This window comes from Manis pentadactyla, chromosome 6 (genome assembly GCF_030020395.1).
Source record: "Manis pentadactyla isolate mManPen7 chromosome 6, mManPen7.hap1, whole genome shotgun sequence".
In the NCBI taxonomy this organism is placed as follows: domain Eukaryota; kingdom Metazoa; phylum Chordata; class Mammalia; order Pholidota; family Manidae; genus Manis; species Manis pentadactyla.
This window is the reverse complement of record NC_080024.1, coordinates 143,331,794-143,349,087: the sequence shown is the minus strand read 5'-3', so window position 1 is coordinate 143,349,087 and position 17,294 is coordinate 143,331,794. Positions and strand designations below refer to the sequence as shown.

The 17,294-nt window shown below is 49.4% G+C and overlaps 1 protein-coding gene across 1 annotated transcript in view; it reads right to left on the bottom strand.

Annotated features, from left to right (window-relative positions):
• ZNF532 (zinc finger protein 532) overlaps positions 1 to 17,294 on the bottom strand; it is a 190,641-nt gene extending 173,347 nt beyond the window's left edge. The window contains exons 1-3 of the mRNA XM_057504221.1: positions 16,851 to 17,294; positions 16,596 to 16,685; positions 10,479 to 10,735 (exon numbers count right to left, since the gene is read on the bottom strand). The gene's annotated coding sequence lies outside the window, so the exon portion shown is untranslated. The remainder of the gene's footprint in view (positions 1 to 10,478; positions 10,736 to 16,595; positions 16,686 to 16,850) is intronic.

Genomic DNA, 17,294 nt, shown 5'->3' with positions numbered 1-17,294 from the left:
GGCCTTCCCAGGACTTCCCTTCTCAGAGGTGGCAGAAGCTGTAGACACCCTAGAGCCCTCGGTTCCAGAGGGGAGGGGAGCAGTCCGGGTCCCCAGTCCCTCTGGGCGGAGAGGAGAAGGCCAGAGAGGGGCCTGAGGGCATAAATACCTGAGCTCTTTGTTTACGGGCTGAAGCGAGGATGCAGCCACACTTGGCTGCAGGCTGGGGGAGGAGGTGTTAGAAAGAGCCCCAGGGCAAGCTTCCCCTTTGATGATGAGAGGAGGCGGCCAGTCCCCGACAGCCCTGCTGGGCGGCTGCTCCTGGCCCTCAGCCCTGAGGCCGCACGCTTGGCATTGTCAGACCAGCTCTGTCAAACGACTAGGTATTCTTCTCAGCATTTCTATTCTGGGAGCTTAAGAAGCTTCTCCCTGAAAAGCACCTCCCCCTGCCCCGCCCTGCAGGGGTTCTGAGCTCCAGGCCCACCATCTCCCTTACACCCTCTCCCTCGGCTGCTTTCTTCATGCCCATCCCCCCTACATTCCTCCTTCCCATTTATCCCTTATATTTCCTTCTCTCACACATACCCACTACAAAAACAAATTAAAATCTCCCACCCTTTTGGTTTTCTTCCAGATTTTGGCAAATCTTGCATTTATTCCATAAGATTCTTCTCATGGACTAAAGAAGTGTGGATGGAATTACAATAATAAAAATTAAATTTGTGTATGAATCTGGGAAGAATTTAATGAATGGAGAGACATGCCAGGTCTCTGGTAGGAAGACTCAAAAATCTAACGCCTCTCATCCTCTTTCCGGTGTGTTTTCCAGCAGGATAATAAAAGTTCTGATGGCCCTAAGGGCTCAACACGACCCTCCAGGCCTGGAGACACAAGAAACCTGTGAACTAGACATGCGGCACACTTTAGGTGGGTTCTGTCTCCAGCCATTTTAAATGTCTTGGTAATTAAAGACATGTGCTTCGCTTCCAGGTCTAAAAACACACCACTTTTCCCAACCGTACCCAAGGAGTAAGACGTTAGTATTTTCCACGTGCGATTTAATTAAGTCCCTTAAAAATAAATGTCTTCTGGAGGGATAACCTTGCTGCTAGTAATTCCCATAATGCCATTTCCTTAGGGACCACTGAGTCAACTTGGAAAATGTCACGATATTGAAAACCACATTGAAGAGACTCCATCCCCGTTTCATGAGGCACCATTTCATTGCTGAATGCATCTTCAGCAGAGAGGAACTGTACCCGGGGTCCAGTAGAACACAGCACGTCAACCCAAATCTAACCCTTCCTAAACACACCCCTCCAACCCACACAAATGAGAAGATCCCAGTTCATGCACACAGGGAGAAATGGGACCGCAGACCAGAGACTTTCTTGTGGTGGCCAGCACAGCTTTCCGGGCCCTTCCATGGCCCGCACTGCACTGAATCTCCCTTAGGTTTCATCTGCAGCTTCGGCAGATGTTGGGAGCCACACAAAGACAACAAGATGGCCACAGTTCATGAGGTTCCTGCTTCACTTCCTGGAGATTAGCTGCGAGCCCGCGCGCGCCAACAAGGAAGCCCGCGCGCGCCAAGAGATACTCTTCTCCCCCTCCTTCCCCATTATCATATACCAATCAAAATGTAACTCGCTGCGCCTGCAGCCAATCCCCTGCTTACAAGTATCCTATGGTCCACTCTGCCCCTGAACACTGGTGTATATCTACCCCCGTCTTACAATAAAATTTGAAGGCTTGATCAGAATACTGTCTTGCCTTCGCTCTTCTCTCGCCCCCATTTTCTTTCAGGTCGGATCCCCCTCGTCCCCACAAATAACTAGGTCCCGCTGGACGGGACAAGTGGCGCCCAACGTGGGGCTCGAGGCGCGGATCCTTCGCAGGCGGACCCCCGAGTAAGATATCGTCTGGCCAGACCCCTTCTTGATGAAACAATAGGAGACGCCTTTCGCCGCTCACGGAGGTCGTCGTCCCTGGTGAGTACCGGCCGCCTTACAAGAAAATGGGAACTAGATTAAGTAAAGAAGCGGTCTTCATAAGAGACCTAAAAAGTTCACTTAGGGAGAGAGGAGTTCGAGTTAAAAAGAAAGACTTGGTAAAGTTTTTTATTTTTGTTGATGAAGTCTGTCCGTGGTTTATCATTAATGGCCCCGAAATTCATCCAAAAAAATGGCAGAAAGTAGGTAGAGATTTAAATGATTATCTTATCAAAAACGGCCCTGACTCTGTTCCTGTTTCAGTATTTTCCTATTGGGGTCTTATCAGAGATATTGTTGAAAATACTGACCCTGATAAACGTCAACTCTTGTCAGTGGCAGAATATTGCCTCCGCCCCCTATCTCGGGCGGCCTCAAAATCGTCTCTTTCGAGTGATCCCCCTGCCCCAAAATCAGCTAAATCCCCCTCCCCTAGCCCGACACCATCTTTGCTCGGTGCCCTCCATGAAACCCCTCCCAAATGTTGCATTTATCCGCCTCTCCCTCGAGATTCAGACTTTGTCGATACACAAAAGGTTTTTCCAGTCGTGACTAAGAGCCAAAATGGCGAACCTTTAGATCCGGGAGACGCGGCCGAACTAGAAGACGAGGCGGCCAGGTATCACAACCCAGATTGGCCCCTTGCCGCCCCGTCGCTTAACCCCCCTTCTTACACACCCCCAGTTTTGAAAGGAGCCTCTTACACTCCCCCTATTCGGCCTCCCAATGTTTGCGCCCCGGCCTTTTTGCCCCCGTCGGCCCCTCCGCTACCCCCTCCGGCTCCCGGTCCTGTTAGCCCCCCTACCAGCACTGAAGACCTAATAGCACAGATAGTAGAACAAAGAATAACTTGCCATCTCCAAAAATTAGTTGTCTCCCAACCAGTTCGTCCCGCATTATATTCGCAAAGGGGCCTCTCTAAGAAACCGCTTACAGCCACAAAACCTAAAAAACAACTTAAAAAACTGCTCTTTCCTGTTCTTACCCGGGCCTCCGCCCGCTCTGGCCCCACCTCCACAACACATAGCCCGGAAGAGGGCGATCTTGAAAGCGATGGCGAAGACGCCCCTGCTGCCCAGGAAATAGAAAGTGAGGGAGAAGAGCAGGCTGAGCCAGAGCCGGCCGAGCCTGCCGATGGCCCTAGAGAATTTCACAAAATCCATTTCAAAAGCTTAAAAGAGCTGAACGCGGCCGTTAAAGCTTATGGCCCCAATGCCCCTTTTACCCTTTCTGTTCTTGATTCGCTGTCTCGAGGAGGACATTTACTCCCAGGTGAATGGCTGCGTATAGTCCAGGCTGTGCTTACCCGTGGTCAGTTTTTAACTTGGAAGGCAGATTTTGCTGACCGCTGTCAGACCATCGCTGCTGCCAATGTAAAAGACCCTCATTCCCCAACAGCGTCCTGGACTTTTGATAAGCTTACGGGACAGGGCAGATATATCTCTGAAACCAGGCAGCAGCGCCTTCCCCTTGGTCTTTTATCTCAAGTGAAAGATGCCGCTTTGGGCGCTTGGATATCACTCCCTGCTTCCGGGACTGCTAACACTCCTCTAACTAAGATCACTCAAAGCTCGCAAGAAGACTATAGCGAATTTGTTAGCAGACTGTTAGAGGCCGCCGAAAGGACCCTTGGTTCCGCGGCTGCCAATGATAAGATTGTAAAACAGCTAGCCTATGAAAACGCCAATTCGGCATGTCGAGCCGTCCTCCGCGGCAAGACTCGAGACAAAACTCTTGATGAAATGCTGAGAATGTGTAGAGATGTCGATCCTTTTACATCCAAAGTCCAAGCCCTTTTAGCTGTAGGTGCCGCTGTTCAAACTCCCCCGGCTTCTTATCCTCCTTCCTTCCCCAGGGGCGCACCGCCTATGCGTAACTGCTTTAAATGTGGACAGCCAGGCCATTTCGCTCGCCAATGCCCTACCACAGCTCCTCCTCCTAGAGTTGGGTCAGTCCCCGGTATTTGCCCTCGCTGCCATAAGGGGCGGCACTGGGCCAAAGAGTGCCGTAACAATCCAACAAATCCTTTTTACAGTACCACAAATCCTTTCACCCCCCCTTTTCAGGGAAACGGACTGAGGGGCCAGCCCCGGGCCCCCCAGCCAATTCCATTTCAGCCGGCCTCGGGGAACAGCCTAGCTGTAGCACTCCCGCCCTCTATCGGGCCACACCCGGGAGTGCAGGACTTGACCTCTGTGCCTCCTCCTCAACAATATTAACGCCTGAAGAGGGAATTACAATTATTTCCACAGGAATTTATGGCCCACCTCCCAAAGATGCTTACTTTCTAATTTTAGGGCGAGCTTCCACCACAATAAACGGCCTTATTGTCCACCCTTCCTTAGTTGACAATGACTATACTGGAGAAATAAAAATTCTTGCTAGTGCCCCCCAGTGCCCTGTCAGCATTATGAAAGGTCAGCGCCTTGCGCAGGCGCTCCCCCTCCCTTTAAGTACATCTCACCCTGCTATTCATAAGCAGCGAGGCTCCTCTACCCCAGGTTCTTCAGACTTATATTGGATCCAAGCTATTACTAAAGAACGCCCCACTCTTAAACTTAAGATCCAAGGAAAAGTATTTGAAGGAATTTTAGATTCGGGGGCCGACTCTACGGTCATATCTCAAGCTTCATGGCCCTCCAGCTGGCCCTTACACGCTTCCTTGACCCATCTACAAGGAATTGGGCAGTCAAGAAACACCTTACAGAGCTCACAGTTATTAAACTGGGAAGATGAAGAAGGAAATACCGGATTCATTCAACCCTTCGTAGTTCCTGGGTTGCCGGTAAATCTTTGGGGAAGAGATATCCTTTCTCAAATGAAGGTCATCATGTGTAGCCCTAATGAAGTTGTAACACAGCAGATGCTTTCACAGGGTTACCTCCCTGGTCAGGGGTTGGGCAAACTAAAACAGGGAGATCCCAACCCGATACTGGCCACGCCTAAGATAGACCGCTCAGGTTTAGGGTTTGAAAAACATTTTTCGTAAGGGCCGTTGCTCCTCCTGCACTCCAGGCAGACAAGATTACTTGGAAAAGTGATGTTCCTGTCTGGATCGATCAATGGCCCCTTACCACTACAAAATTAAATGCAGCCATAGAGTTAGTGCAGGAACAGCTGGCTGCTGGACATATTGAACCTTCTACATCCCCTTGGAACACCCCAATCTTTGTAATCCAAAAGAAATCAGGCAAGTGGAGGCTCCTACAAGACCTCAGGGCGGTTAATAAGACTATGGTCTCTATGGGCGCATTACAACCGGGAATTCCCTCTCCAATAGCCATCCCTAAAGGGTATGTCAAATTAGTAATTGATCTAAAAGACTGCTTTTTCTCCATACCTTTGCATCCTGATGATTGCAAACGTTTTGCCTTTAGTATACCCATTACCAATTGTGTAGGGCCTTCTCCCCGGTTTCAGTGGAGAGTTCTCCCACAAGGAATGGCCAACAGTCCTACTCTTTGCCAAAAGTTTGTAGCCCAGACTATAGACCCCTTTAGGTTGCTCTTCCCCACTTTGTATATTATCCATTATATGGATGATATTCTTCTTGCCGGTCCTGACCAGCAACAGCTCTATGCGGCCAGTCAACAGCTAGTCACTGCCCTCCGAGATCGAGGACTACAAATTTCCCCAGAAAAAGTCCAGGTCCACCCCCCCCAACTATTTTTAGGCTTTGAATTATTTTCTAATAAAATCCTCACTCAAAAAATTCAGTTAAAGAGAAGCTCCTTAAACACTCTTAATGATTTTCAGCGTCTGCTAGGAGACATCAACTGGCTCAGGCCTTATTTAAAGCTGACCACCGGAGAGTTAAAGCCCTTGTTTGATGTCCTACGTGGAGACCCTGATCCTTCCTCCCCCCGCTCGCTTTCATCAGAAGCACAAAGGGCATTAACCATTGTAGAGCAGGCTATTTCTGAACAGACCATTAGCTACTTCTCTCCACATCTAAGTTTGTGGCTGCTCATTTTCCCTACCCCCTTCTCCCCTACAGGAGTCCTTTGGCAAAACCATCCACTATTTTGGGTTCATTTGCCAGCCTCCCCCCCTAGAGTCTTAGCTACCTATCCTCAATTAGTTGCTGCCCTTTTACGTTTAGGCCGAGAGGCAGCTCTCAAGTTGTTTGGGAGAGACCCTGAAGTTATAACCCTCCCATACAATACATCTCAATTACAATGGCTTATTCAACATGATGATGATTGGGCAATTAGCTGCACCTCCTTCCATGGGACAATAGATAATCATTACCCTGCAGACAGATTAGTCCAGTTCCTTCAAAAGACCCCGGTTGTCTTTCCCAAAAGGACTAAAACCACGCCAATTGCTGGGGCCGTAATGGTGTTCTCTGATGGGTCCTCCTCCGGTATAGCCGCTTTCAGTATTAATGGGCAAGTTACCCGAATACAGACAGACCTCTCTTCTGCACAACTTGTTGAACTAACTGCAATAATCAAAGTTTTTGAGCTTTTAATAGATGCCCCCTTTAACCTTTACACTGACAGTGCCTATGTAGCAACCTCTGTTCCCCTATTAGAGACAGTGCCTTACATACGTCCCTCTACAAATGCTTCCCCCCTATTCGCAAAATTGCAAAAATTAATTCTAAACCGCGATGCCCCTTTTTTCATCGGGCACATACGCGCTCACACTGGCCTTCCAGGGCCGCTTGCCAAAGGCAATGACAGAGTTGATCTGGCGACTCAATTAGTAGCCTCTGTCACGTCAGACTCACCCTTGGCTGCAGCCCAACGGGCTCATGAACTACATCATCTCAATGCTCACACTCTTAGACTCAAATTTTCAATCACCCGAGAACAGGCCCGCCAAATAGTTCGGCAATGTCAAGGATGTCTAACTCTCCTCCCAGAGCCTCATAATGGAATCAACCCCCGGGGGTTGGTTCCAGGAGAGATATGGCAAATGGATGTCACTCATTACCCTCCCTTTGGTAAATTAAAATATATCCATGTGTCTATTGACACATGTAGTGGTTTCCTATGTGCATCCTTGCAAACGGGAGAGGCAACTAAAAATGTTATTACCCATGTTCTCTCATGCCTGGCATATCTACCACAACCTAAAATCTTAAAAACTGACAATGGGCCTGGATACGCCAGCTCTAGCTTTAAACAATTCTGTGCGCAGTTAGGTATTAAGCACATAACAGGAATTCCCTATAATCCCCAAGGCCAAGGCATTGTTGAAAGAGCCCACTTAACCCTTAAAAACATGTTATTCAAACTTCAGTCGGGAGGAGAAGTACTCTATCCGAAAACAAGTAATGCAAAGACACTCCTAAATCATGCACTGTTTGTTCTTAATTTCCTTACTTATGACTCCGCGGGTAAAACCGCTGCTGATCGCCTTTGGCATCCCTCCACGGCAGATAATTATGCACAGGCTATGTGGAGAGATCCGATGACCAACACATGGCACGGGCCTGACCCTGTGCTCATATGGGGGAAAGGACATGCTTGTATATATGATGCCAAGGCACAAAATGCCCGATGGCTCCCAGATAGGCTCATTAAACTCCTAGACACAAATAGAGGCAAAAACAGTAATAATTCCAGTCCAGGGCATATTAACCCCTGAGAAGCCTTCCCTTTCTGTTTATTTTCAGGAGGCAAAAATGAAGATTTGTACACTATTGACCCTCGTCATGACCTTTCGCCCCGTTTGGACCCATCAGATTTTCAATTTCACCTGGACAGTCACCAGTGAAGCAGGAGACGTCGTTTTCAGTTCTTCTACCTTAGCAAGTTCCCCCCCATGGCCTGTTCTTGCCCCTGACCTCTGTGACTTGGCCGCTGGAGCTTCTGCGGCCTGGGGGACCCCAGACATTTACTTTCCTTTTTCCACCTCCCCTGAGACCTACCCTGAGGGACAATCTACCACCTCTCCTGGGTGTAACAACACCCCTAGGAGAACCTACCTCAGAGAAACAGAATTTTATGTTTGTCCGGGAGCTCATAGAGATCGAGCCCTTAACTATAAATGTGGATATAGAGACTCCTATTTCTGTGACTCCTGGGGGTGTGAGACTACAGGAGATGCTAGTTGGAAGCCTAGCTCCACCTGGGATTATATAACTGTAAGTAGGGCTTGGAATCCCAAGCCTAACTCAACTGTTACCCCAGAATGTCAAAGCACCCAATCCACAAGGGGGCGATGTACACCGCTCTCCATTACCTTTACTGACAAGGGAAAAAGGGCCCCTATTGATGGATGGCTCAGGGGACATGAATGGGGGCTAAGGCTTTATGTTTCAGGAAAAGACCCTGGGCTCACTTTTAAAATCAAATTAATTCGATCCATTCCAAACGCCAACAAGCACGTTGTCCTTGGCCCTATTGCCCCTAAGGCAAGAGACCCAAGACCTTCTAACCCTTCTCCCCTGTCTACTAGTACTGTTTTCCAGGCCTTGCTCCCCCCAGTTTTACCCTCTACAGGCGAAATCCTTAAAAGCCTGGCTAATGTGACTGCAGAATCCCTTAACTCCACTGGATATAGCGAGTGCTGGTTATGTTTCTCCCCCGTTCCCCCGTTTTACGAAGGGATAGCAGTTTTAGTAAACACCTCAGCAGACCTCATACTTACCAATGACTCCAGCAAGACTCGCTGGTCAGACCCCTCCCGTTTTTCAGAGACCTCTCCGGGTCTCACATTGACGCAGCTTTCGGGAATAGGCCTCTGTATACATAGCCCCCTCTTGCGTCTACCCCCTCAGCTAATACCCATTTGTAACAGCTCCTTCTCACCCCCGCTGTCCTATGAATTCCTTGTCGCGCCCAACGGTACTTATTTTGCTTGCTCCTTTGGCATAACGCCCTCTGTTAACCCGCGCTTGCTAATATCTAACAATGAATATTGTGTTTTAGTCATGCTCATGCCCAAGATTTCCATACATCCCACCGAAGACCTCCTTCCATATTATTCGGGCTCTACTCGCACTAAGCGTGAGCCAGTAACCGCCATTACCTTATCTGTAATATTAGGATTAGGAGCAGCTGGGGCTGGAACAGGCATTGCCTCCATAATTACTTCCAAACAACAATATTATGCTCTTAGTCAGGCTATTGATAAAGACATACAAAATCTGCAAGAAGGTTTAGACAGCCTGAAAGAATCTGTTGTCTCTCTCTCTGAGGTAGTGCTCCAAAATCGCCGAGGGTTAGACCTCCTTTTCCTGAAAGAAGGAGGCCTCTGCGCTGCTCTTAAAGAAGAATGTTGCTTCTATAAAGACAAAACAGGGTTAGTGCAAGATAGCATTGATAAAGTTAAGAAAAACCTAGAAGCCAGGCAAAAACAAAGAGAAAAGGATGAGGCCTGGTATAAAAACTGGACCTCTGCCACCCCTTGGTTAACTACTCTGATCCCCACCATCCTTGGACCCTTGGCAGGATTCTTCCTTTTAGTGTCTCTTGGCCCTTGGGCCTTAAGAAAACTGACAGTTTTTATTCGAGAGCAGGTTGACCAGCTTGTCAAGCCAGCGGTTGCTGTTCATTATCACAGACTTACAGCCTGTGATGAAGAGTCTTACACCGAGCCAACCAATGCTCCCGGTCTCCGGTTCTCAACTTTACAGGCGCCTCAACCATGGTACCATCGATTCTGGCACCGTACTTAATGTGGCCCATATGCTGGTCAGCCAGAACCAGACATACCCCTAACTATGAGGGTATGGGCATCGAGATGAGTGCGAGACAAAGTACCGCAAGGGAGGGTTCTTCCTAGAACCTCTCTGGTCCTCCCTGAGAATACGCCTGGCTTGCATAGAGGTTGGTATCCATATGTACATAAAGCCTTGATATATTAAGATCAATTTGGCTTTTAGCTCTGCCTCTCCTCCCTAAAAGATACCGAGAGCATTTGCGAAATGTTACCCTGCTGGAGGAGCCAGGCCTCTATTCCCTCACTCGATTAAGGCCCACCTTTCTGAAATAAATAGAAAGGGAGGAGATGTTGGGAGCCACACAAAGACAACAAGATGGCCACAGTTCATGAGGTTCCTGCTTCACTTCCTGGAGATTAGCTGCGAGCCCGCGCGCGCCAACAAGGAAGCCCGCGCGCGCCAAGAGATACTCTTCTCCCCCTCCTTCCCCATTATCATATACCAATCAAAATGTAACTCGCTGCGCCTGCAGCCAATCCCCTGCTTACAAGTATCCTATGGTCCACTCTGCCCCTGAACACTGGTGTATATCTACCCCCGTCTTACAATAAAATTTGAAGGCTTGATCAGAATACTGTCTTGCCTTCGCTCTTCTCTCGCCCCCATTTTCTTTCAGGTCGGATCCCCCTCGTCCCCACAAATAACTAGGTCCCGCTGGACGGGACAGGCAGATGGTTGTGGGGATGAAGGTAATGCATGTGTGTTGAGCACGGAGCTCAGTGCCCAGCGCCTGGAAGCAACAGTAACTCTGTCTGTGACCTCTGGGCCCTGGGAATGTGCCTGTGTTATTTCCATGGCTCACAGGAAGCTACTGCACAAGGACAACTCACCTTGACTCACAGAGATGGAAGCTCAGGCAGGTTCAATAACTTGCCTACGGTCACCTCGTCAGGTCGACGGTGCAGTCTGGATTCGAACCCCAAGTGCTCAGCAATACACAAGCTCCTTCCAAAGCAGCCACGCCTGCACTGCATTATGACCGAATCACCAATGGTTTGCTGACCTGAGTCCCGGGAGGTGAGAGCAGCCCACTCTGTCCGAGCATTTGAGTGGGCTGGAGTCCTTCGGTAGATGGTGGCTGAACCGTCTAGGAAGCACGTGGAGAGAGAACAACGTCAATGAAGAGCCATGTTTTGCAGCTCCTTCGGAGGGCTTGCAGTCCTGCCCAGGGCCTCCCACAAGGCTGGAGTCTGAAGACCCCGAGAACTTCTTCACATAAAGACGGAGGTCCCACACTCGTGTGATTTTAGTGGAAGGGAAGGTATTGGATTCACATGGTCTAATAGGAAATGTGCCTTAAGGGTCAATATTAAAGAATCATTCTCTGAGGTCTTTAGTCTTTCTAGAGCCCTCTTTTCAAAGGACTATGCTTACAAGAAGGCGATCCCTACAGTGATGGTGCTATCTTCCAGGGAAGCAATAAAGCCCCATTTCTCTGGGGTTGGGGAGCAGTGGGGGTGCAGACAAGAGAGGGGAAGAAGGGGTACCAAAGGAGAGAGGCAGGAGGTTCTGCCCACCCTGTCCTGGGAAGCACCTTTGATTTGGTATTTGTTTTACGATCTCTGCTGGGTGTTGTACTCTTCGCTACTTTTTGACCAAGAATGGGTTGACTGAGGAGGTGGTGGGGGTGAATGGTGGAGGGTCAGGGAGTAAGTAGCAGTGGGTGGATGAGAGGGAAGTTGTCTCTCACAGCCCACCACACGCCACACACACCCCAGTAGTATTTTTAGAGAATAACAGTGCCACCTGGTGGCTACTAACATGCAAAGACTCCTCTAAACCCTAACTGAAGAATAAATAACACACGTTATTCTCTGCTTATTTACTACTCTAGTTTCCCACAGTCGAAAGTCCCTCTTCTCTCCTGTCCTTTTCTCAGAAAATGAGCCAAACCATAAATGTACTTCTGAGAAGTGCTTGACAGCATTCGCGGTGGTACTCTGGGTAAGAGAAATAATACTCAGAAAACAGCTTCTAAACAGACCTCCAAGTCCTCAGTATCTTAATACCCTGGCACTGTGCTTATTTGGGAAAGCAGCAGCAGGCTGGGGGAGCAGAGATCAGTGAAGGAAAGCCTTGATTTCAGGAATTGATTCCAGCCATTGTCCAACACTTGGATTTTCAAAAAATCTGTAAATTACCAGAAGAGCAGAGAGCCTTCATTACCAGTATTATCAATTTCTGCTTCTCTGACCCAAGCTCCGTCTCTCCAGTGACAGCTTCTCTCACTTTGCTGCAATTAAAAGAAATGCCCTCCATGTGTATCACTGAGGTCCCCCCCGACCCCAGTACCAGGCACTGCTTAGGGGGCTCCTCCCACAGTTGGTGACATCAGGACGGATGCAGTCACACACTCTGGGCTTTGTTGCCCTGCCAGGGACTCCGAAGACCAGGTCCCAGATGATCTTTTACTCCCGAAATCAACGAGAGCACATACAGAACAAGTGTAACTCACTGCCTGGCACACCGTTAAGTGTCCTGTATCAATGTTCCCAATACATATGGAACTAACAGCTGTTACCTGAAAGCAACACAAATTTTTAAGTGCTTCGGGATTTTATAAGGACTCATTACAAGGTATCCAGATTTTCAGCTCTGAGATATTTTATTTATGTAGGAGTTCAAAGAGTTCTTTCCAAATGCTCTTGCGAATCCTCACAAAATCGCCCGGAAGCAAATGACCAGAAATGGGAACTCTGGCAAAACATTTATCTGAATAATATGGCTGGAGAGTCAGGATAAGGCAAGTCCTTAAAATCCCCCATCCCCCTCAAGTGGACAGGAGTAAAGCTCCCTTCTAAGCCACCAGGTTTTTGCACTGTAAGTTCTAGGTAAGGGAGACTCCTTATTTGTCCCAAGGCAGTAAGGAATAAAACTGAAAAATAATTCTAGATTAGTCCCTAAGCAGCACATTAGGGAGGAGAGTTGTAGGGCTCACACGGTCCGTTCTCATCCTCTCCACCCGAGTATACGCGTGAAATTGGCTGAAGTATCCGGGGGGCCTTAAGGGGAAGACACAGACAGGAGGGCTGGAAGGGCCACCAGACGGGCTTGCAGGGGGCTTTGGGTGGGGGAAGAGCCGTCTCCTTGGCCGCCTGTGTTCCTGGCCCCAGCGCCTCTTCCTCCATTCCAAAGAGCATCCCTCCAGTCTCTGCCTCTGTCACCACCTCGCCTTCTCCTTCATCCCTAGCCCTCCCTCCCTTCCTGTTATAAGGCCGTGATGACAAGGGCCCACCCAGCACTGCAGGATTATCTCCCACCACAAGACTATTACTTAGTCTGCACAGTCCATTTGCCATATAATGTAACCTCCGCAAGGTTCTGGGGTTAGGATGTAGACTGCTTTGGAGGCCATTATCCTGCCTCCCACTCTGGGAAATCAGTGCAGAGAGACTGAATGGCCTTGCAAGGAGGAACTTCTGTAATATGGAAATCTTCCCATAATGTCCATTTCTCTAAATCCGAGGACTAGGGAATGTTTCGCCTATGTGTTGCCCACTGGAGTTCTGACATGCGCAAATGAGAGCTCTGCCCGTTGACATGTCCCCCATCACGGTGACATGGGAGGTCATTCCTGGGATGGTCCTGAGCCAGGGCTGCTGAGACCTTGGAGCAGCACAGACTTCTTCCTCCAGAAAGCACAGAAAGTCCTTTAAAGTCCAGCTACCACTTGGGCAGGCTACGTGGGTTGACAGGAAGAGGCCCTTGGCCACAGCAGTCATGGGGAATGGAAAACGGATTTCATAACAACCAAAGCACATTGAGTTCTTTTTGACTGTCTCTGATGAGACTGTTTCTGGCTTTGAATTAGCAACAGGAGTCCTGACGCGAGCCACATACACCAAAGATAATCATTTCCTTCTGCTTTTCAATAGAATCAGTTTCAAGGTAAGAGCTCTCCCCAGAGAGAAGTTCAAACTGCCTTCACAATTACAAACCCCCTCATGGGTGCCATTCAAACGGAGTGGACGCCACCTCTCCCAGAGAGGAAAGACAATGATGTGGCATCCACGGGTCCCTGAACCTACCAGACCGCCCTGGTCCTGAATCGTCTGTCCAGTTCTCAGGTCTTGTGGTAGATTCTGGGACATGATCTGGCCCGTGAGCACCTGGGTGCCTCTGACTCTGGGCATTGCAGCATGAGCCACACAGGCCCCAAGCGCCCAGACTAACTGCTGCCCTTTTATCCTTTGAAGTCTCCAATGGGAGACTCCACGAGCCATGGTCCCTGGGGGGTCAGGAGTGGGGTCACAGTGACCACACTTCCTAGGCTCTGCTGGTCGGTTCCCCGCAGCCTTGATTTCCCACTCTCCTTTCCCCCTGAAGAGGAGCGGTCTGTCTGTGAGGTTTTGGTTAGCCCCAAGTTTAGGATAAGCATACTTGCCTTTTCTAGGGCTCTAACTTTTTACAGAACTCTTTCAGTCCTTTCATTGCATTAGGGAGACAAATCTTCATGGGGGGTTTATCAGGTAGGAACTTGTTAGGCTGCAAACACAGAAGGCGTGGCTGCTGCTGAGCAAATGGCCAGGCAGGGTTTCTCAGTGCTGTTGACCTCTAGGGCCAGGCAATCCTTTACTGTAGGGGTGGTCGTGTGAATTGTAGATATTTTGCAACATCTGGCTTCTAATCACTAGATGAGCAGCTCTCAATGGGGAGGTGGTCATTTTGGCTCCAGAGGACATTTCATAATGCTTGGAGACATTCTTAGTTGTCACAAATAACAACCTTAACTGGGGAGCAAGAGGGCGGTGCTGGTGGCATCTAGTAGGCCGAGGTCCGGGATGCTGCTAAAATGTCCTGCAATTCACAGGACAGCTCCCAACAACCCCCAAATTTCAATAGGGCCAAGACTGAGAAACCCTGGTTTAAAGAAACTGAAACGGACATTTAAGCTGGTCCAACAGGATGGGAGGACAGAAATCCCAAGAGAATGACAGTCCCCCAAAACAGAATTTGTATCCTATTTTCTCTACAAAGCCTCTCTCATCTCCTAGACTCTGCTGATAAGAGCCAGAAACAGTTCATTTTAACTGATAATTACTGGGATGAGAAAGCTCATGGGAGGCACCATGTGGCAGAGCCTCGGTAGACGTGGTGCAGGAGAGAGAGGGGCACCTGTTCTGTGGTTAGGAGGGCTGACAGTGTGCAGGCGAGAGCTAATTTGTATGTGCTTCTAACTGGGACAAGAGACTGAAAATTCGAAGAGCCACGGAAGGCAGCTGCCTTTGGTGGTGTGTGCACTGACAAGGTGGAGAACACAGCGCCACAAACCCTGAACGGATCCGATGCAGACTGGCCCACGGAGGCAGCAGGCAGGGCTGGCTCCATATGCTCTGTGCCTTTTGTTGTTTGGGTTTTGTTTTTTTTAGTATCCAGTCTCTGTTGGAACACTTACCTCTCCAAGTACATTCAAATATCACCCACTTGTACATACAAATGAAAGTAGGCCTTGATGATGAAAAATAATGAACACATAACAAAGGGAAAAAGGCAAGTGTCTGTGTGCATAAATGCCTCAGCTACCAATTGATCAGCCCCTGGGCACTGAAGGCTATATTTTTTGTATTATAAGTATAGCCAGGTGATGCGAAATAAATAGATGTGGGTTGTCACCAATTAAGAGTAGCTGCTGGATCGTTCTCCACACCCCGCCGCCAGTGACAATGTGGTAGGTACAGGTTGAGGGGGAAGAGGAGATAGAGAAAAGGAGAGGTTAGCTAAAATCACCATCTGCTTAGCTGCCTGGTGTACCTGAAATAACATTATTTTCAAACCTTTTTCTTTTCTACCTATAGTTAGCTTGGAATAGAACAGCTAAAATGCATTTTAAAAAACGAAGTGCAGGAAAATAGAAAATCATTCCCTATTTCCTGTTCTACTTTTCCCCTTGCCCCTTTGGATCAAGATAACACAACCTTTCTGGGCTTCCTGCAAGCCAGGTGCTCTCAGGTTCAAGTCCTTTAAAGTCAAGAATGAAGAAGGGACAGGTGGAGGAAGGTCTTCCCCAGGAAGCTTGTTCCCAAGACATGTTGGAGTGTTAGAACACTCTGGATTTTTGCAGGTCCTTTGGAGACATTGTTTTTTGGCAGGGGGACAAGACTAAGGCCAAAACAGAGGGTATGTGGTGGAAAGAGGTGGCTGGCTGGTGAGCATGCGTGTAAATGCACCTGTGGTTGTGCTGAATATTCTTGTTCAAGTTTCTATGTGGAAATTTACCAATCGAAATGGACAGACTTTGGACAATTCTGGCTCATCAGGGCTGGTGACTCTGACATTGTTCAGAGATGGGGAAGTCACTCTCCGACGGCTTGAGCTCCTGTGAACAGGAGCCCCCAGTCCATTGGCACTGCACTTTGGCACCCTGACTCAAAGCATCCTTAGGCCAGGTCACCGGAGCCAGCCTTCTGGTCCAAATCCAGGCTCCCCCGGTTACTTCCTCTGCGACTTTGGCAAGTCAGCTATCCTTCCCCACCACCTACTTCAGTTTCCTCTGGTGTAAAATGGGCCTAATAACAGCACCTCCATCACAAAGGCCTGAATGAGGAAAGTCCTTAGCACAGGCACGTCTGGAGTAGGTGCATAGCCATTATATTATTAGGGTTCAAGTTCTGTCCTGCTCAGCGTTGTAGCTCATCATAGGCCAAATATTTAATGCATTTTACTGCTTATGGCCTTTTTGGTCTGAACTACTTACATTTACCACTTACATAACATACAGATAATGCTCAAAGTGATATTTGAGAGGGTTTGTAAGAGCCTGTGGCCTGTTTCTGAATGTGGGCTGGGGCACTCACTACCCCTTCCAGATGCGCAGCAGGCTGGGTGTGGCCAGTGTTCCGGGAAGGCCTGGGGGAGGATGTACAGGATGTAACAGCCCCCGCCTCCCAGGGCTGAGGTGCTGGAAAATTCATAGGTGCACAATGGCCTGAGAAACCTCTCACACCCACCTTGGAATTCCTCCTGTATTTCTCTGAGCAAAATCCTTCTCCAGGTCTCTGCTTTTCCTTTGAGATTCCCTGAATCCGTGTACTCAGGTTCTGCACATGAAAAAAAATCACAAATAAATACTCTGGAGTGGCAACCATATGAACGCACTTAACACTACTGCCCTGTACACTTAAAATGGCTAAGATGGTAAATTTTATGTATATTTTACTGCAATTAAAAGTAATTTAAAACATCATTAAAAACAACGAACCAACCAACTAAAGTGGGAGAGACCAAGGGCCTTCGTTCATGACTGACACGCGATTCCGGGAGGCTCAGCCCCGAGGCCCCCAGGCAGGCAGTGGTCCGGGTCCCTTGCTGGGGGCAGGGGTGCAGCTCGGCGGGAACTGCGGGCTCCCCACTCCCGTGCCCTGGGCCTTCCCAGCAGGGCCGGCGGGTCCCTGGGGACGGCCACCTCTCGGGGGAGGTCGTGCGGCCACGCCGTGCACGGCCGCGGCGCTCGGGGCCTCCCCTCTCCCTTTGGGGCGCGGCAGTGGGAGGACGGGAGCGTAGGCGCGCGGCCCTCGGGGTCCAGGCCCCGCCGGGCCGCGCCGCAGCCCCTCCCCGGCGGCCCCCTTCCCGCCGCGGCCGAAAGCCCCCGCGGACGGAGACGGGGCGGGCCGGGCGGGACTCCCGGCTCGTGGGAACGCGAACTGCTT